At 35.7% G+C, this 12,391-nt stretch overlaps 1 long non-coding RNA gene across 1 annotated transcript; it reads left to right on the top strand.

Moving 5' to 3' along the window:
- The first annotated feature begins 3,146 nt into the window (after positions 1–3,146).
- On the top strand, positions 3,147–11,963 carry LOC125180751 (uncharacterized). The gene is made up of 4 exons (XR_007159608.2): positions 3,147–3,453; positions 9,521–9,686; positions 10,920–11,002; positions 11,691–11,963. It is a non-coding gene; the product is annotated as an uncharacterized lncRNA (long non-coding RNA).
- The last annotated feature ends 428 nt before the right edge of the window (positions 11,964–12,391 follow it).

Below are 12,391 nucleotides of genomic sequence, written 5' to 3'. Positions count from 1 at the left end.
AAGGTCTGAATCCCCTAAGAACTTCTTGTGGAAAAAAAATATATATATATATATATATATATATACACAAAGGGATCTTCAAAGTATTTTGAAAATGCAACTGAAAATAAATTGCAACAAAAAAGAATCTTCAGGTGCAGCTGTATAGAGTTCCTTACTCATTTATTCTGTTTTCCTTCTGCTCACACACATGGAAATCAAAAGTAAAACTATTGTTTGACAATAATCTCCACTAATAAAGTATCCATTTGGAAGCAGAAATAAGCAATCTTCATGGCACTTTAATCTGTGTACCATTTGCCTTGGCTTTTCCTGTTCCAGAAATGAAAACAAACAAACAAACAAAACACAACAACAACAACAAAACCACCAAAACAACAAAAAACAATGAACCAAAGCAAGCAAGCAACCAACCAACAACAACTACAAAAGTACTTATATAACATTCCTTGTCTGTTAATCACATATTTGTATTATAGAGAAGAACATTCAGAAGTATAAGCACAAGCTATGCCATTTTATTTCTCATCAAGTGCACAAAGTAAGCCATGAATGGTTTTGTTTCATTTATTAGAATAGATGCAGTTCCTGGGTACATCTATAAAATCTTGAATTTGACACCTGACCATCCATTCAATTTAACTGTAAGCTTACTCCCTGTTTTGGGGTAGAGTAATTAAAATAAATAGATAGATAGATAGATAGATAGATAGATAGATAGATAGATAGATAGATAGATAAATCTGCTAATAGTTTTAAGAAAAATCTGCCCTAAATCTGATGTTTATTTGTTCACAGGACCCCAGGTCACAGAATCTCTCTTTATTCACTGGACAAAAGACAGGCATTTCCAGTGAACTACTGGGATACTCAGTTACTTTATTTACCCTTTGGAATGTTCTTTATTGGACCATTAACAAAAGGGAGAATTTAATACAAATCTTCATGTAACTTAAACATCCTTGTTAAGTGTTGTCCTGGTTCCAGTTAGGACAGAGTTAATTTTCCTCCTAGTAGCTGGTAGGGTGCTATGTTTTGGATTAGGATGAGAAGAGCGCTGATAACATGCTGATGTTTTAATTGTTGCAGAGCAGTGTTTACACCAGGCCAAGGACTTTTCGGCTTCTCGCTCTGTCCTGCTAGCGAGCAGGCTAGGGGTGCAGCAGGAGCTGGGAGGGGACAGACCCAGGACAGCTGACCCAAACTGGCCAAAGGGGTATTCCACACCATCTGACGTCATGCTAAACAATATACAGGGGTGGCTAGCTGGGGGGGGACGCCGGCTGCTCGGGGATAGGCTGGGCATCGGTCAGCGGGTGGTGAGCAATTGCATTGTGCATCACTTGTTTCTTACACATTATTATTATTAATACTATTATCATTATCACTATTATTATTATTGTTATTATTATATTCCTGTCTTAATAAACTGTCTTTATCTCAACTCAGCGGCTTCACTTTCCCGTTTCTCTCCCCCATCCCAGAGAGGGAGGGGAGAGGGTGAGCGGACAGCTGCGTGTTGCTTAGCTGCCAGCCGGGTTAAACCACAACAAGTGTCAAAAAATCTATGGAATACATAGGAACCACAGTTCCTTCACTGAAAAGCTATCAATGTCCACTCACAGAAAACATGATATTCATGTGAAATCTCTTTTATCTTAATAATTGTATATGGTATTATATGGAAATTTTAAAGAATAAATTCATTTATTTAATCTTCCCTACACTTCTGAAAATATAGTTTTAAACGCTGTGAACTCCGTTGTTCAGAACGCAACATGTTCTGGTGTTTTAATGACCATACTGTAGTCAAGAAACAACGAGAAAGTGTTTCATTTGTAACTTACATGCAATGAACACAGAAAACATTTTCTAAGTTTCAGTTCATTTTCTTTTCTATCAAAGAAAGTTTATTTGTTTGCTTGCTTTTTAAAGTAAACCACACATTGCATATGGATTTCATTACAACGGTGTGCACTCTAATAATAAATAAGCACAAATAATACAATTGTTTAGCTAAAACTCATTTGCTTCTCCTAAAACTTGACAAACACTGTTGTTATGTATCATAGACCTTGCACTTAAGTATACAAATAGTTCCGCATACTGTGACTATCAGAATACACATTTAAGCAAATACTTTAATGCATATTTGAGCAAATACTTTAACACTGTTTTTAGGGGAAAAAAAAAAAAAAGTTTGAAATGGTTATTTTATTTTATTGAAAGGTATCATTTATAATCATGAAAGAATATTCTGTGAAGGACAAATAGTCAACTGTAAAAGTGTATTTTTTTTTCAATAAGACAAAATGAAACAATATTTCTTGTGAATTATTAATGCAATATTTACATAACTATAGAATGGCTGAGATTAGAAGTAACTTCTGGAGGTCATCTAGTCCCACACCCTTGCTCAAGCAAGGATATCTAGACCCACTTGCCTAGAACCATGTGCAGATGGCTTTTGAAGACCTCCAAGAATGGAGATTGTACAACCTCTCTGGAAACTTTGCCAGAACTGGACCCAGTATTCCAGGTTTAACCTCACCAGTACTGGATGGCTTTTTTTTTGTTGTTGTTGGTAGTGGTTTTGTTTAATCTGATTTTGATGGATTTCTTCTTGTTTACTTTTTCTGTTGTTGTTAGTTTTAGGATCCTTTTCCTCTACACACATATATACATTTTTTTTTTCTGATGCCTTAAATAGTCCTTGAGCATTTAATTTAAATATAATTTTATATCTGGGATAATCCTTGATAAGTATGCTGTATTGCTTTTCAATAACCTACTCATATTTCTCTTTAAAGGAATAAAGGATCATTGATATTGTTTATCTTCAACTCTTCATTTAATCTATTATGAGCAGACATTCAGATGAGCTACTCACTCTTCAATGGTTTACAAAGATCCTTAAAAAACACAAGATCTTAAGTTAGATATATGTATTTATATCACGTATTAAGAACAAGACAGAGTAAATTTGCCTTATATAAAGCCTGGTGTGCACCTAACACTTTTAGTATTATACACACTTCTGAACTTATCATTATGGTTTAACCCAACAAGCGGCTAAGCACAACACAACCATTTGTTCACTCCTTCCCCACACAGTGGGATGGGGGAGAGAATCAGAAAAAGAGTAACACTCATTTGTTGAGTAAGAATAGTCTAATAGGACAGCAAATAATAACAACGATAAAAATAACAAATAATGACAATAATAACAATAATAATAATAATAGAATTCACAAAATAAGTTATGCACAGTGCAATTGTTCACTGACCAATGCCTAAACAGCAGCTGTCCCTTCCCCCTGCCTACTCCCTCAGTTTTATTGGTCCTCATGATGTCATATGGTACATAATATCCTTTTGGTCACTTTTAGGTCAGCTGTCCTGACTGTGTCCCCTCCCAGATTCTTGCACACCCCCAGCCTCCTCACTGGCAAGGTAGTATGAGATGTAAAGAGATGTAAAGTCCTTGACTTAGTGTAAGCACTGCTCTGCACAAATACAACATCAGTGTATTATCAACATTATTTTAATCCTAAATGGAAAACACAGCACCATACCAGCTATTAAGAAGAAAATTAAGTTTATCCCAGCCAAAACCATTACATTCTTTTCCAGAAGAAAACAAAAGACTTAGGGAAAATGGAAAGACAGTTAAAATAGTCAAGAGGATGAAATAACAAAACAAACATACTGTGGCTCATAGACATACTATAAATGTTTATGATATTGCAGAGGTGATAGACAGCTAAATGAAGAACAAGCTTTCATAAAAATATAAAAGCTCTATAAGCACTCCCTTATGTGTTTTCCTTGTTTTTTTTTTTTTTTTTTTTTTGGTACATTAATATCCTAGCAGGATACTCATTGGTTTACAGCTAAACCAATCATCTTAATGTCCCTTTATAGTCAAGGAAGAAAAATAAACATTCCCTAATTATAGGCACAAATTTATCCTACACTGAAGGTTTTCTAAAACAGCTCATATTAATTATTTCCAAAAAGTGACTCTTTGTTTATAAAAACAGTTTATTATAATAGCCATAAACACTAACCATGTAAAAACTGCAAGACAAATCTCAATTTTGTTTTTTCACATAAAATTGATACCCAATGGTCCACAAATCACTTAATCATCTTACCTGTCATAGCTTCATTTCTTTTAAAATCCTACAGTTTTGATTTATTTGCTGCATCTTAACTTTTATAAATAATGTAAAATATAGCCTTTTAATGATTCTATGATTATCTTTTTAACTAGGCAACTGTACTGACCTTCTCTGCACCTGACTTTTCACCTCCTACAAATAGTTTCAGTCCAGCAAAGAGCACTATTTACGTGGACATGGTATTTACATCTCTGGCACTAAATGACAGAGAGACAGAAACCAAATCCTGTCTCCAAGTCTAAGTAGCACAGACTGGCATATATTCACACTATTTAGAAGTAACCCCTTAGTAAATTTGGACACAAATTTGTCCTAGAGAGTTCTATTTGGAACAGTTCAAAACAAAGGTGGGGAGTGAGAAAATCACATAGGGTTCCAGTGCTTCAGCTGCCTCTTTTGTTTAAGTATTTAACACCAGGACAGTTCTGTAGCAGAGTAGTGTTATTCCTTATATAATTGCTTCTACCACTTGTGAATAATTTGCAGCACATTCCATGTCCATTACTGGTTTTGGAGCACTCAGATATTATGTGAGAGAGCCCTCTGAGCAGTTTATCATATCCTATGAAAAATGCCTTATATTAAATGAATCTGTAAGGGTGTGTGGAAGGAGCTGTTTTCTTTAAGGGTACCCAGTCAAAGGAGACGTAAACCAGAACATGCAAAGACAAATGTGATTGACAAATTATAAGAATAAGCTTGGTCAGTGGCATTAGTTGGTGCCATATGTGCAGTGTGAAAATGTTTATTTTTTTCAGCTGGGAGAAAAAGGAAAGGGAGGGGGACAAACACATAAGAGTCATAAAACCTGACCAATTAACATTAACAGAGACAAAAAGCAGAAACAAACCTGGTCAGTCATACCAATTGAGGGACTCCCAAGTACATGCAAGCAAACCAGGACTTTCCAACTGCTAAGAATGCAAACCTAGGGGTCCAGGACGTAGTAGGGGCTGGTGAGACCGTGCTAACTGATGAGACAATGTACAGGAGAAAGGGAAACTAGGAGCAACAAGGTGCTGGTGGTGTGAATAGACAGAAGTGGGTATAAGAGGGCCAGTTGCATGTAAAAAAAAAAGGTCTGGTCAGACTGCTTGTCTTTGATTCTTACACCCTGCACCAGATCACCACAGTCTGTCCTATCTTCTTATATCTTCTTATTAATCTCTCTGCATTTTCTTGCTCTATTACAAGTGTATGTGTGCTGCAGCAACTAAGTGTCAGGTACTGATGAAACCTCTGTGTGTTTGAAGGGAAATTGGTGCCTGTTCCTGGAGTCAGGCCAGAGGTGTAGGTGCCCCTGGTGCCATCTACTGAAGCCAGTGAGATCTCAGAGTCAGCTACTAGAGAAGGTGTGGAATCTTCAGCCTTCAGACCCTGGGGAGCAGGAGCAGGATGTGCATCCAAACCAGCTGCTTGAGGTTGGGGCTGAGTGAGGTGAGTGAAGGCTCCATGCCAGCAGCCGTAGCATGGCCATGGGTTACAGCCCATATGCTTGGTGCTGGCTGCTAGGGGAAGCATCTGTGTCTGCCCCAGACTGGGTGTGCATAGGGTGTGTGTGTGCACATTTGCTGGCAAACCCCACACTGGAGAAGCGAGCAGGAAGGAGACCTGTGGGATGGGTGAGATGGGCTAGGCTGCAGGCAGGGTTTCCAGGAGGGCACAGGGGCTGTGCCAGTACTGAGTGCAACCACAAGTGTGTATGTACTGGTGAGCCTGGAGGGGTGTGTGCATACCTGCACCACAGAGCTGTTGTCTGTGCCAGCCTGGGACTGGGATGTTCATGATGTTGTGTGAGGCCTGTTGGGGGTGCTGCTGAAGGCAGCACCTGGTCTGTGGCAGTTTGTGGCAGTGTCCTGTGTGTCTGAGTGTCTCTGGGATAGGTCCCCAGCATCACTACTGGTTGAACCTGCAAATGGGAAAGTGGCAGCTGCATCTCTCAACATGATCAGAGACCTCAAGGCATCAGGCACTGGGCTCTAGCAGTCAGGTAGGAACAGTCCTGGGCTCAGGATGCTAGAAGAGACAGTCCCACTCTTAACTCCTCTTAACAGAATCAATTTCCAGAAGTGCATGTTTCTCATTCCAGAGCATAAAGAAAGCCTATGATGATTCAATTAGATTGGGATTACTGTTGTATGTCTAATATTAGAAGTAATTACTAATATTAGAAGTAAATAATTTGCCTTACATAGTCCCACAAAGCGGTCATTGTCTTTCCTAGTATTGGTATGTTTCTCAGTGTTATTCCATATTGGTCAAATGACAAGAGAAATAAGTAAAGATATCCAGTAAGACTATGAGGTATAATAAAAATACATATCGAAGCCAGAATTGTCCTCAACACATAGTTCTATCAGTATTTGTTCAAATCTTCTTCCAGTGCACGTAAGAAATGTTTCTCATCTCCTTTGCTTAGAAATAGATTCTGCCATTTATGATTTTGTTTGTTTTATAGCTACAGATATAAATCCCTGTGTTTTTTTTTTCTTGCTTGTTTGTATTTTTTTTTACTTTAAGTCTCATGAGAAAGACAATTTATATGTTGGAAGTTGGATTAGACACGCTTCTTGAGAAGCTGAGTACATCCAGTACTGTCAAGATGGAATAGGAAGCAAAGTGCAGACTGGGACAAAATAGTTAAGTAATTTCTGGATCCAGGGAATGTAAGTAAACCTAAAATGGAATTGCAGGCTATCAGCATGCTTAGAGAGAAGATCCTATGGCAGTTTGCATTATTGAGTCAGTTGGTGTCATTCAGGATTGATGAATTTTTGCTATTCCCTGAAAATATTCTCAGCACCGTTAAAATGTAGACAGACAGAAATCTGAAGTGATTTCATATCAAACTTTCAGTCTATGGAGAAGTTAATATATTTGTCACCACATTCTCTCTATAAATTCATGTTTTCTCCCCTGAATTCTAGTGATTAGATTAATAGCTTTTAATAATAGCATAATCACAGGGTTATAATGACATCTGTAGCATGCAGGTTCTAGGGTTGCCCTGTCCCAAAAGAGGTTTTCTCACTATTTTAAGTCATCTGTTTTAAAATACAAGATAGCATTATACAGGCCTGGCCCTATTATTCAGTCCAAGAGATCTGAAAACATATAGAATGTTCAATATGACAGTGTTTTGTTCTTTTCCCAAATCAATATCTGCTACTCCCTCGAGAAAGAGTATGTGACAATGAACTATAGACAAAATGCTGCACATTTTGATTTTCTTGCTAACATTCTCTCCTTTATTTATTTTTGCTTCCCCTCTCCCTCTCTCTGTTTACTCTGCTCCCTAGTTTAGGCCTTCCTTGTGTTTAGATACATACTAACGCATTTATCTACTTCCAGTGTTTTCCCTGAAGTGCCCATTAAGCCAATGCATCTTAACTGTTTAAACAGCTACTGTAATCTAAAGTGGTCCCAATGGAAAATGAAACAAAACTAAGCATGCCATATGGATGAGATTTATTTAACCAAATATAGCTGTTTACAGGGATATATAAACTTGAGGTAGCCCAGACTCCCTTCAGTGATTCATCTCATGCCTATCCATGTCAGATTGAATCATGTCCCAAAAGTACCTATGAAAACAGTGGAAATCTAAACGTATGAAAGAGAAAAAAAAATGATAATAATATGAAATAAAAGTTTTGATGATCAAACATTAACTTCAACAATAATGATCACTCCCTGAAATAATTCTTACATTAAAGGATGGTTTTAATCTTAATAAAAGTTAATTTAAATAAATAAATAAATAAAATCTTAATGAGCTTAGTGGTTCCTTCATTAGAATCATGTGACCAGAGATGTGTGGTTAGACTTATATGAAATGTTTGACTTTCTCACAGATAGATATATGAATGAAAACTAACAAGAAATAGGTCTTGTATTCTGTTTCTGATTGCACAGTTAAACATTGCTGAAAACCTACTAATAAGATATTTGACAATATAAACTGCAGGAGCTTTAGTGACAGTTGTATATTAAAAAAAGTCAAATCAGTGACTGGAATAAGCATCTGGATGAAAACATTTATTTGTAATATATATTTATATTTATTATATATATTTATTATATTTATTTTTAATATATATTTAATACTGGGATAAGAATATTGACAAATAAAGAGCCCTAGGACTTATAGGAACATACCGTATTTTATTATTTATTATTTATTTTCTCTTATTTATTTTCAAAAAGAAAAAAATACCTACCTTGCTCAGCTAGAAATTTGGATAAATTATTGACAAATTACTTGCTAAAACAAGTCTCTATCTCTTTTTTTTTTTTTCTTTTATAAATTAAATTCTATATAAATAAATGACTGACCAGGCTTGTTTCTGTTTATTGTCTTTGTTAATGTTAATTGGTCAGGTTTTATGACTCTGTCTTAGAATCTTAGTGGACAAGCTGACCATAAGCCACTGAGGAGCCCCTCATGGCAAAGAAAACCAACAGCCTCCTTGACTTTGTTAGGAAGAACACTGACATCAGTTAAAGAGGGATGAACATTGTTGAAGTCACATCTGCAGTGCTTCATTGAGTTCTGGGCTCCTCAGTACAACAGAGATGTGAATTTATTAGAGTGAGTCCATCTAAGGGCTGTGAAGATGATGAAAGGATTGGAGCACCTTTCTTATGAAGAAAAAGAGAGCTTGAACTGTTCAGTCAAGAGCAGAGAAGGCTCAGGGGGATGTCATCAATATATAAATATCTGATGGGAGATAGTGAAGATGAAGGAGCCAGATTCTTCTCAGTAGTATCCACTGACAGGAAAAGAGGCAATGGACACAAATTAAAGAATATGAAATTCCATCTGAGTAAGAGCAAGAGTACTGTAAGAGTGATCAAACAGTGGAAGACATTGTTCAGACGTTGTGGAGTCTCCATTTGTGGAAATATTCAAAACCCAACTAGATACAGTCCTGGGTAACCTGCTGTAGCTGACCCTGCTTTGGTAGGGAGGTTAGACTATATGTCTTAGTAGTTCCTTTCCAACTCTTAATACTGTGATACTGTGAAATAGAATTGTCAAATTTGTCAAAACTTCCTTCAAAAGGAAATATTGTTCCCTAGGGTTCGGTGATGGGTTTGTTAACTAGAAATTGACTCAAAGGGTGTTTTTGTTTGTTTGTTCGTTTCTGAAATTTAAATTACACTTTTTCTAAAATGACTTATTGTCACCAACAACCTGAAGGGAGTGGAATATGGGTACTGTTCACTTAAAATCTGGATAAAGAGACTGAGAAATCAAAAGCACACAGTGTTATTTTGAAGTATTTATTATTATTATTATTATTATTAATTCATTAAAACTGTTGTAATTTCAGGATTCTGAGCTCAGTTCTAAAAATCTTTAGATATAGATCTTTAGATACTGAAGAATTGGATGGTGACAATTTTGAGTCCATAGATCATGGAATCATGGAGTCATAGAATAATCTGAGTTGGAAGGCACCCACAAGGATCATCAGTTCCAACTGATCAGTTCAAAAGGTAATACTTGAAAAGTGTGTTTACTGAAAGTGAAAATATGTGCAGTTATTTCATTTAAACAGAAGGAGTATTGTACTTAATTATTATTAATAATAATCTACATACTGCCATTCAGTTATTTATTTGGAAGTGCACTTTGTATACTAGTATATTTGATCATTGGAAACTCTATGAACTTTAGCATCATGAAGGTCAATGTATTTGCGATGATAAAGTGTAAAGTAACACAATTCCCCTTAATACAGAACAAAAAAAGACAATACGGTCACTTGAGAGGAAAATTTCACTTGGAGTCAGAAGGCAATATCAAGTAGCAGAGATATGTTAGCATTTTAAGAGTCTGTGACCCAAGGAACTTAAAGCAGGAGAGACATAGGTTTTATGACTATTTGAGGACATATCCCTAATTAAGAGCCATAAAAAATGTGCTGTAGGAATTCAATAGTTCTGTAGTGATCAGCTCTTCTAATATTAAATGACATGCTGAAAAGTTAATGGTTTTCCATTAGTTGAAATAATGCTCTTAAAACAGTTTAATGGCTAGAGCAGAATGTTTTAAATTAGGTAATCTATGTTCTCATCACTGTTCTGGCACTTCCTTTGGTAAGGTTAAAAAGTCAACATCTCCCTTATACTCCAACATTTTCCAAAATTATAAGTCAGATACGATATCAGTTTCTAGACTCACTGTGATGTTGACCTCTAACTTAATAAGCATGATCTCATTCAGAGTTCTTTCATATGTTTCTTTCTTAGAGTAGAACTCCCATTCTCTTGGTGGCTTGAATTGCAATTCTTGTTTTAAACTGAAGTAACCCTGTGTTATTAGGGTCACTTAGAACCTGTTCTGGTGATTTCAAACTATTAAAGAACTTCCATGCAAAGCAATAAAAGACACTTACAACATCTCCAAACGTTACAAATGATTAAGACCATTTTCACCACAAGAGGCTGTGTTGTCCAAAATCCTTTTATTTATGGATTATGATAAATGTACATTTATTACACTGCCTCCTCTCCCAACCTTTTACACTGTGTGTTCCTTTAGTTTATCCAAAGTGCTTGTCTCAGCTTCACAGAAATATTCCCTGATTTTACTATTCTGAGATTTGCTTTAAACCGTTATTAGGAAATTCATATTTATCTGGCCATGGAAATGTAACATTCTCAACAAGGCTACTATTTTTTGTTTGTTTGTTTGTTCATTCATTTTTGTTTGTTTGTTTGTTTCAGGAATTCTGTTATATGTTTTATTAATCCAGAAGACAATCAGTGAACAGCACAGAAAAACTCATTCTTCACGTTGCTTGAACCTGGTATTCTTTACTATATAATTGTGGTCATGAATAGTTAATAGTATACTGAAAAGACACTGGAAATATGAATTACTGGCTTTGTGTCATCTTGTTAGACAAATTGGTCTGTTATTCTATAGACATACTGTTGTGTACTCTTACTCATTATGTGTTTGCACAATTCAATAGCAATAACCTCTGATAACCTCATGTGTTATTATAAGTAATGTTGATAGACTCATTATTAGCTGCTTTTGAAGTTTACTCTGTATAAGTAAAATAAGAAATGATAAATACTCTGTACCGAGTCTGGCTGGAATAGGGTTAATTTTCTTCATAGAAGTCTGTAAGGTGCTGTGTTTTATATTTGTGACTAAACAGTATCAATAACACACCAATGTTTTGCCTGTTACTGAGCAGTGCTTGCACAGCATCAAGGTTTTCTCTGTTTTTTTTTTTTTTTTTTTGTTTGTTTGTTTGTTTTTTCCCCTCACTCTGGTTCCTCCACCTTATTAGTGATTAAGCTGGGTGTAGACCAGAAACTGGGAGGGGACACAGTAGTGACAGCCCAAATTGACCCAGGTTATATTCCATAGTGTATAGGATGTACAATACTATATGAACAGACTGTGCTCAGCAACAAAAGCTCAGGCAAAAGAAGAGGCATTAATAATAATATTTGTTTTTCTATTATTGATCTGCTTTCCAGGATATGGATGGACATCCGACTGCTGATAGGAAGTAGTCAATGAATTTGTTACCTTATTTTCTTTGCTTGCACAGCTTTTGTTTCACCTATTAAACCATCTTTATCTCAATGAATGAGTTTTCCTGCCCTTCTTCTATTTTTTTTATTTTTTTTTCTCCATGTTCCATGGGAGAGTGAGTAAACAAACTAACTGTTGGCCAGTTTTAACCTAGCACATACTCATATAGTTTATACAATTTGACTTTTATTTTGCTTCTCTAGAATGAATACATTCCAGGTCAATTTGGGCTCCACTTGAAATATTTATATACATTTATGAAAAACATGATGAAATATCTTTGAATTTGTAGTAAGTTCCATAAATTGCTACATTCAAGCTAAAAAAATAATTAAATAGTAGACACGTAAAAACACACACACAAAATGCTTCAAACTATCAAACTATCTTCACATACAAGTGAATGTCTATACAGAGAAAAAAAAAAAAAAGGAAAGAAGAAAAATAAATGCCACTGCCAACAACAAAGCACCAACAAAAAACACAACCCCTGTTTCCTGGTTTGCTGGGAGGACAGCTTTTGAAGATAACAGTCCACAAAATCCATGTTTTTTTTTTAACTTCTGAATTCCAATTGCCTCTACAGATTTTATCATATGTTATTTTAACATAGTAAGTGGTTGCATTTCTGGTCAATCATCTT

The sequence above is a fragment of the Anser cygnoides genome, chromosome 1 (genome assembly GCF_040182565.1).
Source record: "Anser cygnoides isolate HZ-2024a breed goose chromosome 1, Taihu_goose_T2T_genome, whole genome shotgun sequence".
Taxonomy (NCBI): domain Eukaryota; kingdom Metazoa; phylum Chordata; class Aves; order Anseriformes; family Anatidae; genus Anser; species Anser cygnoides.
Note: the sequence above shows the minus strand (reverse complement) of the source record. Positions and strands in the feature narration are given on the sequence as shown.